The sequence below is a fragment of the Lolium perenne genome, chromosome 7 (genome assembly GCF_019359855.2).
Source record: "Lolium perenne isolate Kyuss_39 chromosome 7, Kyuss_2.0, whole genome shotgun sequence".
Taxonomy (NCBI): domain Eukaryota; kingdom Viridiplantae; phylum Streptophyta; class Magnoliopsida; order Poales; family Poaceae; genus Lolium; species Lolium perenne.
Window position 1 is genome coordinate 169,119,452 of NC_067250.2, and position 17,567 is coordinate 169,137,018.

General features: G+C 44.6%; 2 long non-coding RNA genes and 1 pseudogene across 4 annotated transcripts; 2 read left to right on the forward strand and 1 right to left on the reverse strand.

Moving 5' to 3' along the window:
- The first annotated feature begins 2,936 nt into the window (after positions 1–2,936).
- LOC139833388 (uncharacterized) lies at positions 2,937–4,107 on the forward strand. The gene is made up of 3 exons (XR_011749059.1): positions 2,937–3,015; positions 3,530–3,627; positions 3,714–4,107. It is a non-coding gene; the product is annotated as an uncharacterized lncRNA (long non-coding RNA).
- Positions 4,108–7,762: 3,655 nt separating this feature from the next.
- On the forward strand, positions 7,763–9,615 carry LOC127301017 (cinnamoyl-CoA reductase 1-like; annotated as a pseudogene).
- Positions 9,616–13,618: 4,003 nt separating this feature from the next.
- Positions 13,619–15,649, reverse strand: LOC127301018 (uncharacterized). 3 transcript variants are annotated; one of them, XR_011748545.1, is made up of 2 exons: positions 15,364–15,649; positions 13,619–15,198 (listed from the first exon to the last, which is right to left on the reverse strand). It is a non-coding gene; the product is annotated as an uncharacterized lncRNA (long non-coding RNA). The 3 variants fall into 3 exon arrangements; XR_011748546.1 differs by having other exon boundaries at positions 13,619–15,228; XR_007851805.1 differs by having other exon boundaries at positions 15,314–15,649.
- Between the last annotated feature and the right edge of the window lie 1,918 nt (positions 15,650–17,567).

A 17,567-nucleotide genomic window follows, 5' to 3' on the forward strand; every position in this document is an offset into this window, starting at 1 on the left:
GGGTTAGGTTGTATATGTGTGTGTGTTATGAGGGTCAAAATGTAAAATACACATCACCTGTATATCTCTGTGAGAGTGAATGGAGAAACGAGTTAGTTCTAGAAAATTCCCAAATCTTCTTCGTGTTGCAACATGGTATCAGAGAAGGAGTGACCGGCGGAGGCGATTGCTGGAGGTAAATCGGCGGCGTGCGGTGGAGCTCCGGTATCTGGGCTGTGGGCGCTGCGGAAGGAGTTGGTGGAGCCCGGCGTGGGCGTGGACCGCGAGGTGCGTGGGAGGAGCTCCACGCGAGTAGGAGGTCCCGGAAGGTTACTGCCGTGGCCGGAAGGAGCAGTTGCTGCTCAGGCGGAGCTGTGCGTGCTTGTGCAGAAGGGTGAGCTTCTGGCAGAGGAGGTGTGTTTGTGTGAAGAAAGCCTTACTGTTAGTAGAAGGTAGAAACTGTGTGAGGAGGAGCAGAAGCAGGGCAGCAGTGAAGCTGAGAGAAGGTGCTGCGAGGAGGAATTTGGCACTACTGCTGGGCTGCAAAGTCAGAAGAGAAAGAGCAGGAGGCGACAGTGCTAGGGACATATCATTTGGGTCAGGTTATGGCTCTGGACCACAGTTCGTACCGCGATGGAGGCGGCGGCGTTGGTGGCGGCAGTGGTGGTGGCTGTCCTGTGAGCAGCAGTGGTGCTGGTGGCTATGGAGGTAAAAGACTTGGTGATGGTGCAGCAAAATCATGGCAGCGAGATGGGGACTGGCTATGCCCAAATCCAGGTTGTCGAAATATAAATTTTGCATTCCGTAGTGTGTGTAATCGCTGTGGAGCTCTACACCCAGCTGGTGTTAGTGGAACAAGTGTTGGTAATGGTGGTTGAGGCAGTGGTATGCGATATGGAGTCGAGGTGAATACTACTTCGGCTGTTAGAAAATGTTATCAAACTGTGAGAGTGGGATGTCACTGGATGATTGGAAAAAATGACAGCAGTTCAAGAGGATGTACATGAATGAGAAATCGTCAATGGAGGCACCTCTCACATCAGCTTCAACCAACCCTACTGATTCACGTGGTAATGTTTCTAAATTCATGAATAATAACCAGAGTTTTGTGCCATGGTTAATTGACTCTGGTGCGTCAAGACATATGGTGGGATCCTACCAGGAATTCTCGAAATATGCTCCTAGTGTGAAAGAACAAGGTGTACAATTGGCAGATGGCTCTACTCAAGCTATCATAGGGACAGGGACAGTTGTGTGTGGACATGATATGTCTTTGTCCTCTGTTTTGCATGTTCCATCATTTCCAATAAATCCATTGTCCATTAGTTGTATCACAAAGGAGCTCAATTGTGCTGCTATATTTTACCCAACATGGTGTGTATTTCTGGAACTTGGGACGTGGAAAGTCCTTGGGACAGGAATAATGCGAGATGGCCTCTACTACTTGGATGATGATACGACACCTGTGGCTGCTACTCTTCTCTCTCAGTCACCATTGCAAGAATTCCTTCTTCATCATCGCCGGCTGGGACACATGGCCTTTAACACCCTGGGTCAGTTGTATCCTCACCTCTATAGTAAAATTTGCAAAGAAAGTCTAGCATGTGATGCATGTCAGTATGGGAAGCTGACCCGTAGTATATATACTTCATCTGATCACAGAAGTACGGTGCCATTTCAAACTATCCACTCAGATGTGTGGGGTCCTAGTGGGGTGTGGTCACTTCATGGATACAAATCCTTTGTTACATTTATTGATTGTTGCACTAGGACTACTTGGGTGTATGTACTAAAAAATAAAAGTGACGTGTTTGAGTGCTTTAAGTATTTCCACAGCTTAATCAAAAATCAATATGATGCAAGGGTGAAAATATTCCGAACTGACAATGGTACAGAATATGTAAATAACCAATTTGATGAGTACTTGTCAAGTTTTGGAATTATCCATCAAACGAGTTGCCCAGGTACTTCTCAACAGAATGGGTTGGCTGAAAGGAAGAACAGACACCTCTTAGAAATCACCCGGTGTATCATGTTAGCTATGAATGTTCCTAAATATTTGTAGGCTGAAGTTGTGATGACAGCGGCTTATTTGATGAATAGAATGCCATCTCGGGTGCTCAATAATAAGACACCAATTGAGTGTCTAACTGGTGAAACTACATATGTGGTTCCTCCAAGAGTATTTGGGTGTGTATGCTTTATAAGAGATCACAGGCCATCTGTTGGGAAATTAGATCCAAGAGCAGTGAAATGTGTGTTTTAGCTACAAATGTTGGTGTCCTTCGGAGAGGAGAATGTTTGTGAGTATGGATGTGACCTTTAGGGAAAATATACCTTTTTATGGAGAACCTACTGACTTAACTGATGTGTTCCCTGAATTGTTCAATGATGATAGCTCAGATGGAGTCTTGAGGACAGGGGGAGATAAGAGAAGAGAAGACAATGATGCAACTTCACAGAAGATGATTGTTGGAGTAATTCCAACTGGAGATGAGCCTGATGGTAGAGATGAAGTTGAGCCTGATGGTAGAGATGAAGATACATCAAATGCTGAACAAGATCACACTCAGGGGGGAGCAGCAAGATTATCAAACTAAACGATCAAGGTGGCCACAAAACCTTAAGGTTTACACAAGGAGACAGAGAGCTGAGAATGATCAAGTGCAAAGGGAGGAAGAAATCACATTGAGTCAAAACCCTGAAGCCCAAGTACAGCCAGATTTGCATGACTCAAGTTCAAGTCCTTCTGCAAGTGATGGTACAATCTCTCCTCCACATGGTGATTTAGATCTCCCTATAGCTCTAAGAAAACAATCTCGCACTACTGCTGGCAAATTACCATCAAACCTGTCCCAATATGATGTCTCTAATTATGTTTCATATTCATCTATGGCCCCCCAATACAAAGCATTCATAGCTGCACTGGACTCAACTTTACCTATACCACGTAACTGGCAGGAAGCAAAACAATATCCGGAATGGAGAAAAGCTATGATGGAAGAGATGGAGGCGCTTGACAAAAACAATACTTGGGTACTTACTACTCTTCCTCCTAATAAAAAGATTGTTGGTTGTAAATGGGTATTTACCGTAAAACAAAATCCAGATGGTAAAGTGGAAAGATATAAAGCTAGATTTGTGGCAAAGGGATATAGTCAAACCTATGGTGTGGACTATGATGAGACATTTGCCCCAGTGGCAAAAATGAATACAATAAGGACTCTAATTTCAGTAGCTGCAAATAAAAGATGGAAACTCTTTCAGATGGATGTTAAAAATGCTTTCTTACATGGTGATTTAAAGGAAGAAGTGTACATCGAGATTCCCCCTGGGTTTGGTACACAAGAGATGGATGGTAAAGTGTGTAGGCTAAAAAAATCTCTATATGGTTTGAAACAATCACCTAGAGCATGGGTTGGACGGTTAAGGAAGGAGATATGCTCTATGGGTTATCGGCAAAGCAATGCTGATCACACCCTTTTCTTTAAACACCGGAGTGGCAATATTGTTATCCTCAGTGTGTATGTTGATGACATTGTGATCACAGGTAATGATGATGATGGGATAGCATGCCTAAAGAAAATGTTGGCCAAGTCATTTGAAGTCAAGGATCTGGGCTTTCTTCATTATTTCTTGGGAATTGAGGTTGTATATGGACCACAAGGTATTTACCTATCACAAAGGAAATATATACTTGATTTACTCACTGAAACTGGCATGCTAAATTGTAGACCAGCGACGACTCCAATTGAGCAAAACCACCGCATTTTAGCAGAATCAGGTGATCCGGTGGACAAGCATCAGTACCAGAGGTTAGTTGGTCGCTTGATTTACTTGTCGCATACAAGGCCAGACATTGCTTAGGCTGTTAGCATAGTGAGTAGATATATGCATGATCCCAAATCTGGTCATCTAGATGCCGTTCATAGGATCTTGAGGTATCTTAAGAGTTGCCCAGGGAAAGGTATCTTGTTTTCAAACCATGAACATCTGAGAATATAGGGATATACTGATGCGGACTGGGCAGGGTGCTTAGATGATAGAAGATCAACATCCGGATATTGTGCTTTGTGGGTGGTAACCTTGTTAGCTGGAGAAGTAAAAAACAGAGTGTGGTTTCTAGATCCACCGCTGAAGCTGAATTTAGAGCTATGGCCTCAGGCTTATGTGAACTTATGTGGTTGAGGATTTTATTAGCTGAACTTAGGTTATTTGGTAGTGGACCTCTGAAGCTCTATTGCGATAATCGGGCAGCCATTAATCTAGTGCATAACCCAGTCCAACATGATAGGACTAAGCACATCGAACTCAATAGACATTTTATAAGAGAAAAACTGGATGAGGGAAGACTTTATGTGTCTTATGTAAAGTCTATAGATCAGTTAGCTGATATCTTTATTAAAGGTATTAGTGTTGTGTCTTTTGGTAACATTTGTAGCAAGATGGGGCTCATGGATATCTTCGCCCCATCTTGAGGGGGAGTGTTGTGAGGGTTAGGTTGTATATGTGTGTGTTATGAGGGTCAAAATGTAAAATACACATCACCTATATATCTCTGTGAGAGTGAATGGAGAAACGAGTTAGTTCTAGAAAATTCCCAAATCCTCTTCGTGTTGCAACACTATATGTAAGCCCAATCAACCATATGTGGCTATCATCATGTAATGTAACATCAAACGAATTTGAGTTTTTGTGAACTATGCATGGGTCGAGAATAGCCATGGAGACGCTCATGTACTGATCATGTGCGAACACAATGGTGTATGTATCTTTTTCTCGTGTGTCTGAAAGAAGAGTGAAGAAAGGCAGCAGTTCGTGCACCTGAACGGAGATCGAAGGAGGCGATGTGGACGAGGAGGCAGAGACGCGTCCGCCGTGATCTCGGGCAGCGCTCGTCAGGTAGGGGCTGGATGCTCCCGGCGATCCCGGCGATGGAGGGGGCGGGTCAGTGACTCTCCCGACGATCCCCGTGAAGGAGAGAGGGGGGCTGCGATGGAGAGGATGGCGCCGTCACTATCCAGGCGATACCTGCGACGGAGGGACGGGGTGGCGGCGGCTGGCACCCGCGATGGAGGAGAGGGGGCTGCGACTCTCCAGCGATCCCCGCGATGGGGGAGGCGCGGCGGCGGCGAGCGCTCGTGAGTATCGTGGTTTTTTTTTATCACGGTATAAGCACCGTGGCCTTGATGAGGATCTTGGAATATTTTTGACGAGTAGACTTTTAAAATTTTCGTTTATAATTGCAAAGCATTATAGAAGTTACACAAAAATTATTACCAACTTAATCAACGGTTACGAAAAATTAGATTAGACGGAACCTAGATTATATTAGACGGAACCAATGTTCCGTACCAATCACCGTAAAAGAGCTCATTAGAATGAAGTAAATATTTGTGTTATCCGATCTGCAATATGTGTGTGGTGATCTTCTTTAATGATGTTATGTGTTGTCGACCATATAATATTTGCCTTCAGGGGAAGTCGTCGTTGTATGTAGTTGGAGGAACATGAACGTTATAGACATGACATCATCTCTCGCCTCCACCAACTATGTATTAACGAGGGAGAGGGGAGGGATCCAAGGGTTGATATCCATAAACATGGGGAGACCCTTAATTACAATAGTTCTTCAGGGCTGCCTTGGAGGCTAGTGGTGGTTATGCGGGGAGTATCATAGCGAGATTATGAGCACATTTATGTTGGATCCTACCGTACACACATATTACACATTCTCTTATCTCTTTTTGCTATTCATTACTAGTTTGTTCACAACTCAACAAACACAAACACTTTCAGTTCACTTTTTTGGATAAAGAATAACTTGCAGTTTTTGGATCAAGATTAACTTGCAGGTGCATCTAAGTGAAGGTAGCAAGAGACAATTAAATCTTACCAAATATCGATACTCTTACTTTTTGATACTAGCTACATATGTCATATGCACTTGCAAACATCATCGTGCAGTTCCTATGCGGGGTGGACTAAGGCCTTTGAAATGTCACATCATCTACCGACAACGGACTGTAGCGATGCATGAATGGAATATTCGTCGATGACCTCTGCACACATTTCTTCAGCTAGCATTTGGGATACGAAAGATTTAAAGATTTTGAGTTAAAATTAACCCTGATTTGCCATTCTTTATTTTTTCAGGAACCCTTCAAGATATTGTTGCCGCCTAAATCAACACACCTAAGGCGGACGAACCTCAAGTACATCGCTAAGATGGCTAATATTTTTGGAGTGTGTGGGGCTTACTCTTGTGGACATACTAAATGGGTATAGACGTGATGGGGTCATATACTGTTGGACTGGGGTGGCCCTAAGGAGATATGGTCTTTGGGGCCTACATGTTAGCCCATATGCCAAGGACCAACACGAAGTCCCGACCGGCTAGAGGAGTCCTAGATAGAGACTTGGAGTACACGAACTTGCCGGTGTGCGGCCTTAGGATTATATAGCATAATTGGTTAAGGGTTACCAAACCCTAGTTCGAGTTTACTGTATAGTTCGGGGCCCATGTAGCCTTTAGGGCATGATACAATCAACGATCAGCATCATTGTAACCTATGTACTTGTTGCCATATAGTGATTTATAGCCGGAGTAGAAATCCGCCAACACCGTGGATATTGAACCTGGGTAACCCGTGTGTATCATGATCCTAGACATCCACCCGCCTATCACCCTACTTCTCTCTACGCCCTAAGGTACCACCTATGGCGTACGTGTCAACATACCATGAAAATAGGTCCCATACATCCGCTCCTCGGAGCTCCCTATCAGAATCAAAGCTTTCTGTTCCTACGTGAAGGGTCGTCTGTTTAGCCTAGGCAGACATGGGCTTCATGATGCCGCTGTTGCGAGTTCTTCTAGAGTGGCTTTCTCTGAAATTGGAGTCACTAGAGTGATGATAATGATACCGATGTTCAACCTCGACGACGTCCCTCGCGTTCGACATTGTGTGTGCAGTTTGTGTTGGTAGCCAGGGTGGCTGTGTGCGCCCTCGCGATTGTCTTATTCCATAACCTTTACTCGGCGTGTTTTTACCGGTTTTAGGTTGGTTTCCCAATTTTTAACTAGTCAACCCTCTCCTTCTTAATTAGTAATGAAAATGGCAAGCCTTTTTGCTTGTTTCAAAAAATGTTGTATCACAGGGTTCACTCAGAAAAAAAACCGTCTGTGATAGTTCTGCGGATGGTTTTTCTATAAATTGTTCGTGGCAACGACTTAGTCATCGAGCAATTTAAAATCACATATCGTAAATATGCTTGTCAACAGTTATGGAAAATCGGCCGGTGATGAATGTCCAGTATGGACATGGTAGACGTTGATCAAAATCCTTAGAAATCTGAAATGTTGGACAATCTCAGACAACTTAAAAAAAAAAACTGGATACTTCGCAGAAACTACAATCGGTATGCTAGTTTCGTGGATGTCAAACCGGTGTGAAATCGTGCAGCTTGCAATCCACGAAGGGAATCTTTCTTCTCGCATTCTGATACACACCACCAGCCTTCGCGTACTCTATACACATATTGAACTAAATAATGTGAATACATATGCATGTACGTGCTTCGGTTGAAGTTGCATTTTCTTTATTAATCCAAGCTGCGTCTAGTAGCTTTATAAATAATGAAACCTGGTTTGACCAGTCAGTTTTGTGTTGAAAATATGCTATGCACTAGTACTTGCAATTATACTGAACATATGATACTCGTGTGGGTATGATGTTTATTGTACACCTGCACGACCAGCCACATTTTCTTAAGATGGGAACTGCAGTGCCACCACCACGCTGTAAACAACAGATAAGTAGATGACTCAACTGTGGGAAACGCATACATAATTTGCGGTTGATCCAGATAAGAAGATGACTCAACTCTGGAAAACGCGTCATCCCGGCTATATATACCGGCCAAAAAGCCCCTTCTTCTCTTCAGTACACAGCTTGTTCTGCAACTTGAAACTTGAAATTCATACAAACTCGTAGTAGCTTCTGTCGCCCATTGCAACTCCTAGCTGATATACAAACTCGCTGCAGGCCTGCAAACAACAGAGACATGGGTGTTGATCACGTCAACAAGGCAAACTGCATTGCCAGCGGCCGCGGACGCAAAGTTTGCGTGACCGGCGCCAGTGGCTTCATCGCATCATGGCTGGTGAAGCTCCTCCTGGAGAAGGGCTACACCATCCACGCCACGGCCCGGAACCCTGGTAAGTGGAGCGCGTCATGGCTCCTGAAGCTCCTCCTGGATTTTGCACATGCCTGATGTTAACTTTGTGTTGTATGTAATTTCAGATGATGTCGCGAAGAATGCGCACCTGAGAGCCCTTGAAGGTGCGGCGGAACGGCTGACCCTCTTCCGGGTGGACCTGCTCGACAAGGAGAGTATCGCCGCCGCATTCCGCGGATGCGAGGGCGTCTTCCACACCGCCTGCCCCATCACCGATGACCCGGTACACTACTTACTTCTCCAGCCATTGTTGCCCGCACTAGCTAGCTATCAAATGTACGACGATTGACAAAGTTTCTTGTACGCATGCAGGAGCAAATGATCGAGCCGGCGGTGACCGGGACAAGGAATGTGATCAATGCTGCGGCGGACGCGGGCGGCATCCGGCGTGTGGTGATGACATCGTCGATCGGCGCCGTGTATATGGATCCTAGCCGCAGCCTCGACGAGGAGGCCGACGAGACATGCTGGAGCGACCTCGAGTTCTGCAAGAACACCAAGGTTAGCATAACCTACTCTCACTTTGTTGGAAGCACTATCTCGACGACGACGTGCATCTGACAAGTGGATATACAATTGCAATGGATGCAGAACTGGTACTGCTACGCCAAGACGGTTGCGGAGCAGGCAGCGTGGGAGCTCGCCAAGCAGAGAAACCTCGACCTCGTCGTGGTGAACCCGTCTCTGGTGTTGGGCCCTCTTCTGTAGGCGTCAGTGAACGCCAGCACCTGGCATATCGTCAAGTACCTCGACGGCTCCGTGTAGACGTACGCTAACGCGGCTCAGGCGTACGCACACGTCCGAGACGTCGCTGACGCGCACGCGCGTGTATATGAGGCGCCCGCCGCGAGTGGCCGGTACCTCTGTGCCGGCCGCACGCTGCACCGCGCCGAGGTGTGTCGCATACTCGCCAAGTTCTTCCCAGAGTACCCCGTTCCCACAATATGCAAGGATGAAACAGGCGAGATGAAGAAGGGATGCCGGTTCAGCAGCCGTAGGATCAGGGAGCTCGGCGTCGGCTTCACGACCGCGAGCCAGTGTCTCTACGAAACTGTCACAAGCCTCCAAGACAAGGGCCTGCTACCCCGTTGCGACGCCGATATGTCTCCATGACCACTTTAGTTAATCGCACTTACCTGAGTGCCCGTTTGAAGATTATAATCTTGTTGTACTAGGCCATGCATGACTCGTGCTTTGCTATGCCCGTCTATTTTTCTATTTTTATAAGTAGAACAATGTAAAAATATAAGATCATGTTGCTCCGATTATTGTCAGTTTCCTGTGACACAGTTCATATTTAGTAAATCTAATCTAATACTCTCATATTGTAGTTAAATTAATACAGGAAATGTACAAATGATACAGGAAACTTTTAAATTGTTTCCTAAAAACAATTCAGTGACAATTGGATCAATTTTAGCATTGTCGCTAGTTTAATGCATCATCGAGAATATTTCAGTGGGCTGATCAAACATATTATCTTTTCTTTTGTTTAGGGAGGTTCATTCCACATGGATGAAACATCAGTTTTCAGCTAATTATCTGCTATATCTTTTCTTTTTGCAAATAGAATTTGTATTACTTAAACACCAGAATTACAGTCCTCGCTACAGAGTCCAGGTATCAAGCTTGATACCTCTTACTATCAATTTTTCTAGTTCCTACGAAGTTATAGACAATAATCCTAGCGCTTATGATTAGGCATAAAAAAATTGTTTAATAGAGAAGTTTCAGTACTAAGAGCATCTCTAACAGAGCCCGTAAACACGTGAACTGAAAACCCCAAGTTCAGTTCACCGAACTCGTGTTTATGGATCGAAAATCGCTGGCGTCGTAAACCAAAATTGTATAGTTTTGGTTTACAGTTTCTGTTCCGCGACTGCGACTTCCGAACCCGTAAAGGGAGGGCTTATCACAGAATTGATATATGATGAAACTATCAAATGGAAACAACTCAATGCATAGTTCATAGTTTTACATCAAATGATACAATCATAGCAAATAGTTCATAGTTCATGGCAGAAAGTTGTTCATTCTCCTTACCATCTCCTCTCACCGCCGGCATCAAACGGATGTAGGACCTCCGTGACCAACATCGCCACCACCTCCATGCGTCACCGATCCACCACCACTTGCCCGTTCACGAGATAGTCTTCGTCTCTCCATGATCTCCGCCGAGGCCTCCTTCCACCACTCCATTTGTTGCTCATTCATTTCCTTTGTGGTCATAATCATGATCTTCCTCTCTTCGGCCAATAGTTGCTTCATTGCTTTGGCCTTGTTCACGTTGATCCTCATATCCTCCAACTTGGCGTTGTTCCTCGCTTACTCTCGGATGGATTCAACCTTGGCAAGACTCAACTCTTTCTTCTTCTCGATGATGACAAGCTTGATCTCCAAAGTCTTGGCCACTATCATCTCCTTCAACTTCATCATTTGATTAAACTTTTCCCCCAACAATGCTGCCTCCCCCTCGAGCTTCAGCCTCTCTTTGGCCTTCTTGTTTCCCTCTGGCTTGTCATTGTTCCGGCCCTCCTTATCATCCTCGGTATCATCCAGCGCAACCATTGCAGCTTTCTTGGGCGTCATTTCTTCGTCCCTCAATTTCCACTTGGGGAGGTGTTGAAGCACATCAAAGCAATGTCGCATCGTGAAGCTCTTGCTCTTGCTGTTGGCCATATCTCTATACCTAGCATCGGCAATGCGGTCCTACATTTGCGAAATAAATATGAAATCGTCAAGGTGTGGTCACCAAACACAAATTGTGCAAACATAAAGCAAGCAAATTCACTCACATATTCGTCCACAGTTGCGCCGCTAGGAGGATTCGACACCACTTGATCCATTGATGCCGCCCACCGGCTGCATGCCGGTTTGATCGGCACTTGCGATTGACAGGATGGCAAAAGCGTGGCATCAGTTTATGAAATTTGTCCTCGATGCGTTGCCAGTAGCGCTTCCCGGTTTGATCGGTGCCGCACTGCATCCATCCCCATAGGGGCCCAAGCTCGGCACAACACCGCGTCTTCTATTTCCATGTAGTTGTTGGCCCTTCTTTTCTTCTTCTTTCCATTAGCCTCGACCTCGACCACACCTTCGCCGCCTTCATCTTCTTCCCCATCGCACCCTTCTTCCCCTTCTTCCCCTTCTTCCCCTTCTTCATCCGCGTCTTCCTCCCCATCTCCGCCCATCCCAACGTCGAACAGAGCGAGTGGAGCAATGTTAACCTCGTCCAACGTCTCGATGTACGAGGCGTTGCCGTTCCTACCAATACGCGGCCTCAATTTCTGCTCGCAATTTAAAACGATAAGGAGTTGTAATTTTTACCTTGTTGACCCGTCGTCGAGCACGTCCTGGGCGTCGCTCGCGTTCGCCACCGGTGGCGGCGGCGTTGACGTGGATGGGAGCGGAGGCGGGGCGCCACTGCTCGTCGTCGTCTTCGACTTCGTTCTCTTCGGCGCCAAATTCTTCGGTCTGGCGTGGGATGTCTTCAGCACCGTCGGCTTCGCTGTGTCAGCCCCTTTGGCGATAGCTGGGACAGCACCGCTGGCCGCCGCGTCACCAGTTTGCGGGACCACATGCGTTCCTGTGCGCCGTCGCTTGAGGAAACTTGTCGACAAGACCATGGTCGCGATGTCAGTGGGGGTGGCGGGGGTGGTTCGGGTAGCGGGAGCTCTGGCAACTGCGGGAGAGGGTGGCGGGGCCTGCGAGCTAGCTCCGGCGGCCGGCGGGGTCAATTCGAGACTCATGCAGCGAGATCGGGCGACAGCGGCGCAGAGGACGGTGAGGGCGTGCAGATCGGTGGCGGAAGTTGGGAGGAGGTTAAGTTCCATCGGGCGCAAACTAGGGGTTTCGTTCGGGCTGCATTCGATTCGCTCATTCGACTCCTACAAATACAGGCCGAGTTGGGGTTTCGGTGTCGGCCCGAAAACTTTTTTTCAGTTCTAACTACTTTACTATCGTTGATCTGCGCCGATTTACGAATCGAATCCATAAACTTGCGGTTATTATTCGGTTTTGCCCAGTTTACGAGCTAGAGATGCTCTAAGTGCTCAAAGAAGTCCATTCCTTAGGGATAAAAGATCAGCTACATATTTCTACTAGATTTATATGTGCGCATTCGCGTACAATCCTGTCAAGGTGGTACCAATGTGCATTTTATATAATGGTGATTGATTAAAAATAACTGCAAACATTCTAATATGTTTTCTAGGTTTCAGTGTTTCACAAATCGATACGGCAGGTTGCAATTAGGGTAAATCACACCAAAATGCAAACGGAGCAGCAAACCAAATGTACCAAATAGGTGAGCTGTCCCATAGATACATATGGGTATGTCTTATGCTTTTTTCTATCGCAGTGGGCTCTATCAGATTTACGGGCGCACCTTGGGGCGCTGTCTTGTGCACTGATGAATATTATGTCAAACTAGTCCGCAACCCATGCAGTCACACCGCACGGGCTAGATATGGTTATTTCTTTTTTATTTTCCACATGTATGTTAAATTGCTAATAGTAGTAAGGTTCATAAGGAAATCACATAAAGGCTAAAAAACGGCATTTATATATGGTCATGGATTATGAAACTATATTGGAAAAGTGGTAAACCATATAAATACTTCTGTCTAACATGTATCATAATGATTTGCCGTATCATCAATTTCGGTAACTTCTAAAGGTATATCAACCAAAACTATATTATTTATTTTGTATTTTTCATCAACAATTAGAAAATTTGCATATTTATTGTGGAAGACTATTGCTAAAACTGAACTACTTATCTATCTAGAAAAAACAATATCTCTCAGTCATGAGATGTACTATGATGCATGCCAAAGATGCAGACGCGCACCAAGTTACCAAACATTTATCTACCTTTTATTGCATCACAATGTAGCAATACATTTACATCGCTTTAGTCTCTTGCAAGCATATCAACTGCATGCTTCTGATGTAGCGGCATGTAACCTTTCACATGATGATAATCATGAAAACAAATCAGAATTTCAATGAACGGAAGATAGACTTTTATTTACCTACTTACATCATGGTGATATTATTGTATCATAACTGAATGATGACTGGCGGACAGAACAGACCAAGTTACTGAAGCCTTATGCCGACTTCTGCCGGCCACAATCAGTGATGAGATGACATGAGCAAAATAAGATAACAAACAAACTCATTCACCGTCACAAAAGAAACAATTATACTCGACCTTTGGAAATGTATTTTCACATTTCATATAGGATAATATGGTTTAAATATGTGCAAATAAAAATCCATAATATAGGGCTGAATCCTTGCGCTTCTCCTTAAATGTCTGAAATAAATGTTCATTTCTGAAGAAGGTCCAAAGTGCGAAAGCAAAATCTATCTATGTACCTAAACATCAGGTAAGTTAACAAATAAGGAACAATTAATTTTGAAGCAATGCACAATCTGGTTTGTGGGACATAGATCATTATACAATTTAGAGTAAAAAATAGAAGTTAAACTGTTTTATCTGCTCAAGATGTACTCCTACTATAGTGTCCTCATGTATATACAGCATATACATACATAGACTACTACAACATACAGTGCATCGTCACGGAATGAGTCACTGCATATAACTTTCTTCGAAGTTCCCTAGTGTTAGTGGATCAGATCTTGATCAGATGGCAGCTGCAACAAAGAAAACTTCATATGCAGCAGAAAACATAAATCATATAAAAATCAACTCAAATAAGTTCTTAATTTTGTAGGACATCAATGAAAAAGAAAGTAAAGACATCAATGCTAACAAAGTAGAAACCATGAGGAAAATTAAGAGGCCGCCTTCTTGACCTCCTGAATGCATATCACTCCATCTATGCATACATCACTATTAGAAATAAAAAAAATCCAGAGCCATCCAGAACCTGAGCTAGGCACCCACTCGTCCAGGTATAGCTGAAAGTGGCAAGGCTATTTTATGGAAGATTTTCGTTGCCTGCCTGCTGTTGTACTATTCCATACTTGGTTCAGAAACAATTTTGGTTTAAGCCTAGAAGCACCTACAGACTGCAGTTTGTAAGCACACACATGTAACAATTAGTAACCCATGACATAGGTGGAAGAAGATTCAGAATTATGTTTGTACCTATGCAACCAACTTCTCTTAGCCTGCAAATAGGCATCAAGTTCAGAGTTTTGTCATGAACTCTAGTACAGGTTTTTTTAGAAAGTCATGCTGGCCACCAATCCTTTTGCCTGTGAGCACTTATCTATGGCAATTACTATCTGCTAGTACTATATACTTGAGTGAGGTTTAAGTAAGTTTGGATCTCAATATGATTCTCTAAAAATAAAATAATACATACTCTGAATTGTAGAACTGCTATAACCTTGCTCTATACATGGTCATCTTGGTTTCACGCCTATCAGTTTAGCTTCAGTGAGTGTTCGTACACGCTTGACATGTGCAGGCGAGTCCAGACCGAACCATATCACTCACACAAATTTGAGCTAAGAATACCTATTTTATGTCCCTCCTTGTAAATCGTTTCCTCTATTTCCAGAAGTTGGGGATTTAGAAGTTAATACATATACACTTTATCTCTGAATACATCTATGGAGGATTTAATGCATGATTGTTTTCCATTCAAATACTAAATGTTAAACTCGACAACTTTAAACGGCTGGAAGAGTCAAAAGTTTAGGATATCACATTAGAGCCCATTAATTAAGTTATATACAATCACAGGGAAAGGTTGCAACGGATTAATATATATGATAGGTTTGAGATTTAACGCACAAATATGATCTGACATATTAAGTGTCATGGCTCTAATATTGTTATTGAAAGGCTGACCTTGATCGATGCTGGATAATCCAAGTGCAAGCCGATTAAGAGGGCCATGGATGCAGTGCCGCTAATCTGATTCAAACCAACCATGATTCAAACTGCACTGGATGCCCCCCTCCGTTGATTGCATTGTGGTGTGAACTCTGCAAGTTCTGGAGATTCAAATAACCTTAAATCCACATCTGCTGCATCAATTCACACTTAAAACACTATACAATTGATTTATGCAAATAACATAGGACAGCAAAAGCTGGTCTGATTACTCACAAACACAAAAAGATCCCGGATCTGGTTGGAAAGAGTAGAACATCGCTTGCCTGTGATAATCGAGAAATCAGAGGCGCTGTCCAGCAGATATTGGGGTTGCGTCGGCCAGTCGAGTTCAGGACAAAGGCCGACGTCCAGCAGATATTTGGGTTGCGTCGGCCACTTCCGCCATGGCCGGCGTCGCAGATGCTGGCCTTGCGCCGGCCAGATCGAAATTTATTGTCATCGCTGGGTTTTTTTCCCTTGAGATGTTCTCGATAGATTATTTAGGAGGCGAGGACAACAGATGCGTTTCTTTTTCTATGTCAGATGCGTTTCCGCGGCATATTATTGACAGTAATTACGCGGCGTGGGAGCACGTTTCATCCAATGGCTGAATATAGATCTTCGGCATATCGGATGGATGTAATTAGCTAATCTCCTAGGATTAACAGGGAGGCTTATTGGGAGTCTCCAATTAGTAAATATATATATAAGATACTTTCTATTAAGCTTAGAAAATAACACAGATAGGAACTAACTCAAAATCATTATTTGAGTTGCAAAACTGGCTTTTGTTGTCCTTGCTTTCTCCTAATCTTGCTTCATATTTAGTTGCTCCACTCGGAACCAAATTTCCAAATTGATATTTATCTGACATGCCAAGTGATATTTGTAGATTACACAAACGCTTCTCATTTCCTATCTACTTGATATTTGCAGATTATACAAAAACTTCTAAATTTCTCTTACTAAAAGCAAAAGCGGCCTAGGGCCATCCGTGGAGGTTGGCCCAGCACATAACTGCCTCTTCTATAAGGGACTGAGGCAAGACTATCTTGTTTCATAGCTCCCGCTCAGATATCGTTTACCACGAACATTATATTGCACTGAAATTATATTAATGTGCAAAAAAAATCACCTCTTCAAACTCAACCGAAGGTGCCGACACACCTTTAGCAAAGCCAGCAACCCTAATCCTGAAGATGACCTAAGTGTGGAGTGACCAGATGATGAGATGGGGATGGCGTGCCCATTCCCAACCATGACAAAGTGTGGAGGAGGGAGTTTTGTGGGTAGGAATATTTTACCATCGTCATTTGTCATGTGGGAGGAGGCGCCCTGCTGCAGGGCGAGGTTATTCAGCGTTGCGATCAGACTAGAGGTGTCCCAAGTGGAAGGAGTCGATGACGACGATGTAGACTGGTATATTGGCAAGGTCATCGTGTTGTAGCCCTGGGGTCGGGGACGAGGATGCCTTGCGAGGTGGGGGTGCGCCACTGCCCCACGCCCATCGAGAAGCACACCCAAGGAGCCGCGGGGGCGGGGTTAGTCGCGCGACGAGGACCGCTGCCCGGTTTTGCTCCAGTCTTATTCTTGGGATTGTAGTAGGGCCTGGATTTGCCCGAGGTCGAGGAGTCGCTGCGGCAAGCAGTTCCGCTGCACGGCGGCGGTGAGGGCCGGGTCTGGGAGACGAGGGCCATGGATGTAGCGTTTGAGGCAGCATTGGCATGCTGAATCTCCTCCATGAGAAGCATGATGCGGGCGCAGAGGAAGGACGTCAGGGATCTATCATGGAGATCACGGTGGTGGCGGAGGCGAACTTCGTACCGAAGTCACGAAGTGTGTTGAGGACGAGGGGACGGTCGGAGACGGGCGATTCGTTCTCAGCGGGGCCATTGGAGATCTTCTTCTGGCAGTACTCGGTGATGGACAACTCACCCTAGACAAGCTGACAGAAGTCATTGTGCAAGTGCAGGAAATTAATTGTAGTACTTTTCAATAAGAAAGGTTGTCGAACCCACGAGGAGCTGAAGGTATTGGTTAGCAAAATCAACAAAAAGCAGTAATAATAAAGTAGCAGTTTGGGTGTTTTTGGGTGTACAGTTTGCAATAAAACGGATAGGAGTTATAATGGCATCACTCATAAACTTGTAGATAAGGGAAACAAATCAATTTGTTTCGGGATATAAAGTTGTAATGAGCAACACATAGAGGATAGTTAATGCTACGGCTTAGGATGGACCAGAAACGGAATATAGTGGGATCACCTGTGAACTTGTAGAAGAGTGAATGCGCACCAATATGTTCACCATTCTATATGTGAGAGCCATACCAATTAAGAGAAACAAGTTAATATTGCAGCTTTTGAAGAATCAGACGGTAGACAAAATTATGATGGAAGTAGCTGCTGTGACGAGTTCAAATAAATTTGTACTGCAGGATGGCAGAGCGATAGCATGCAGAAACTAATAGCAGGCAGTTACACTTTGTT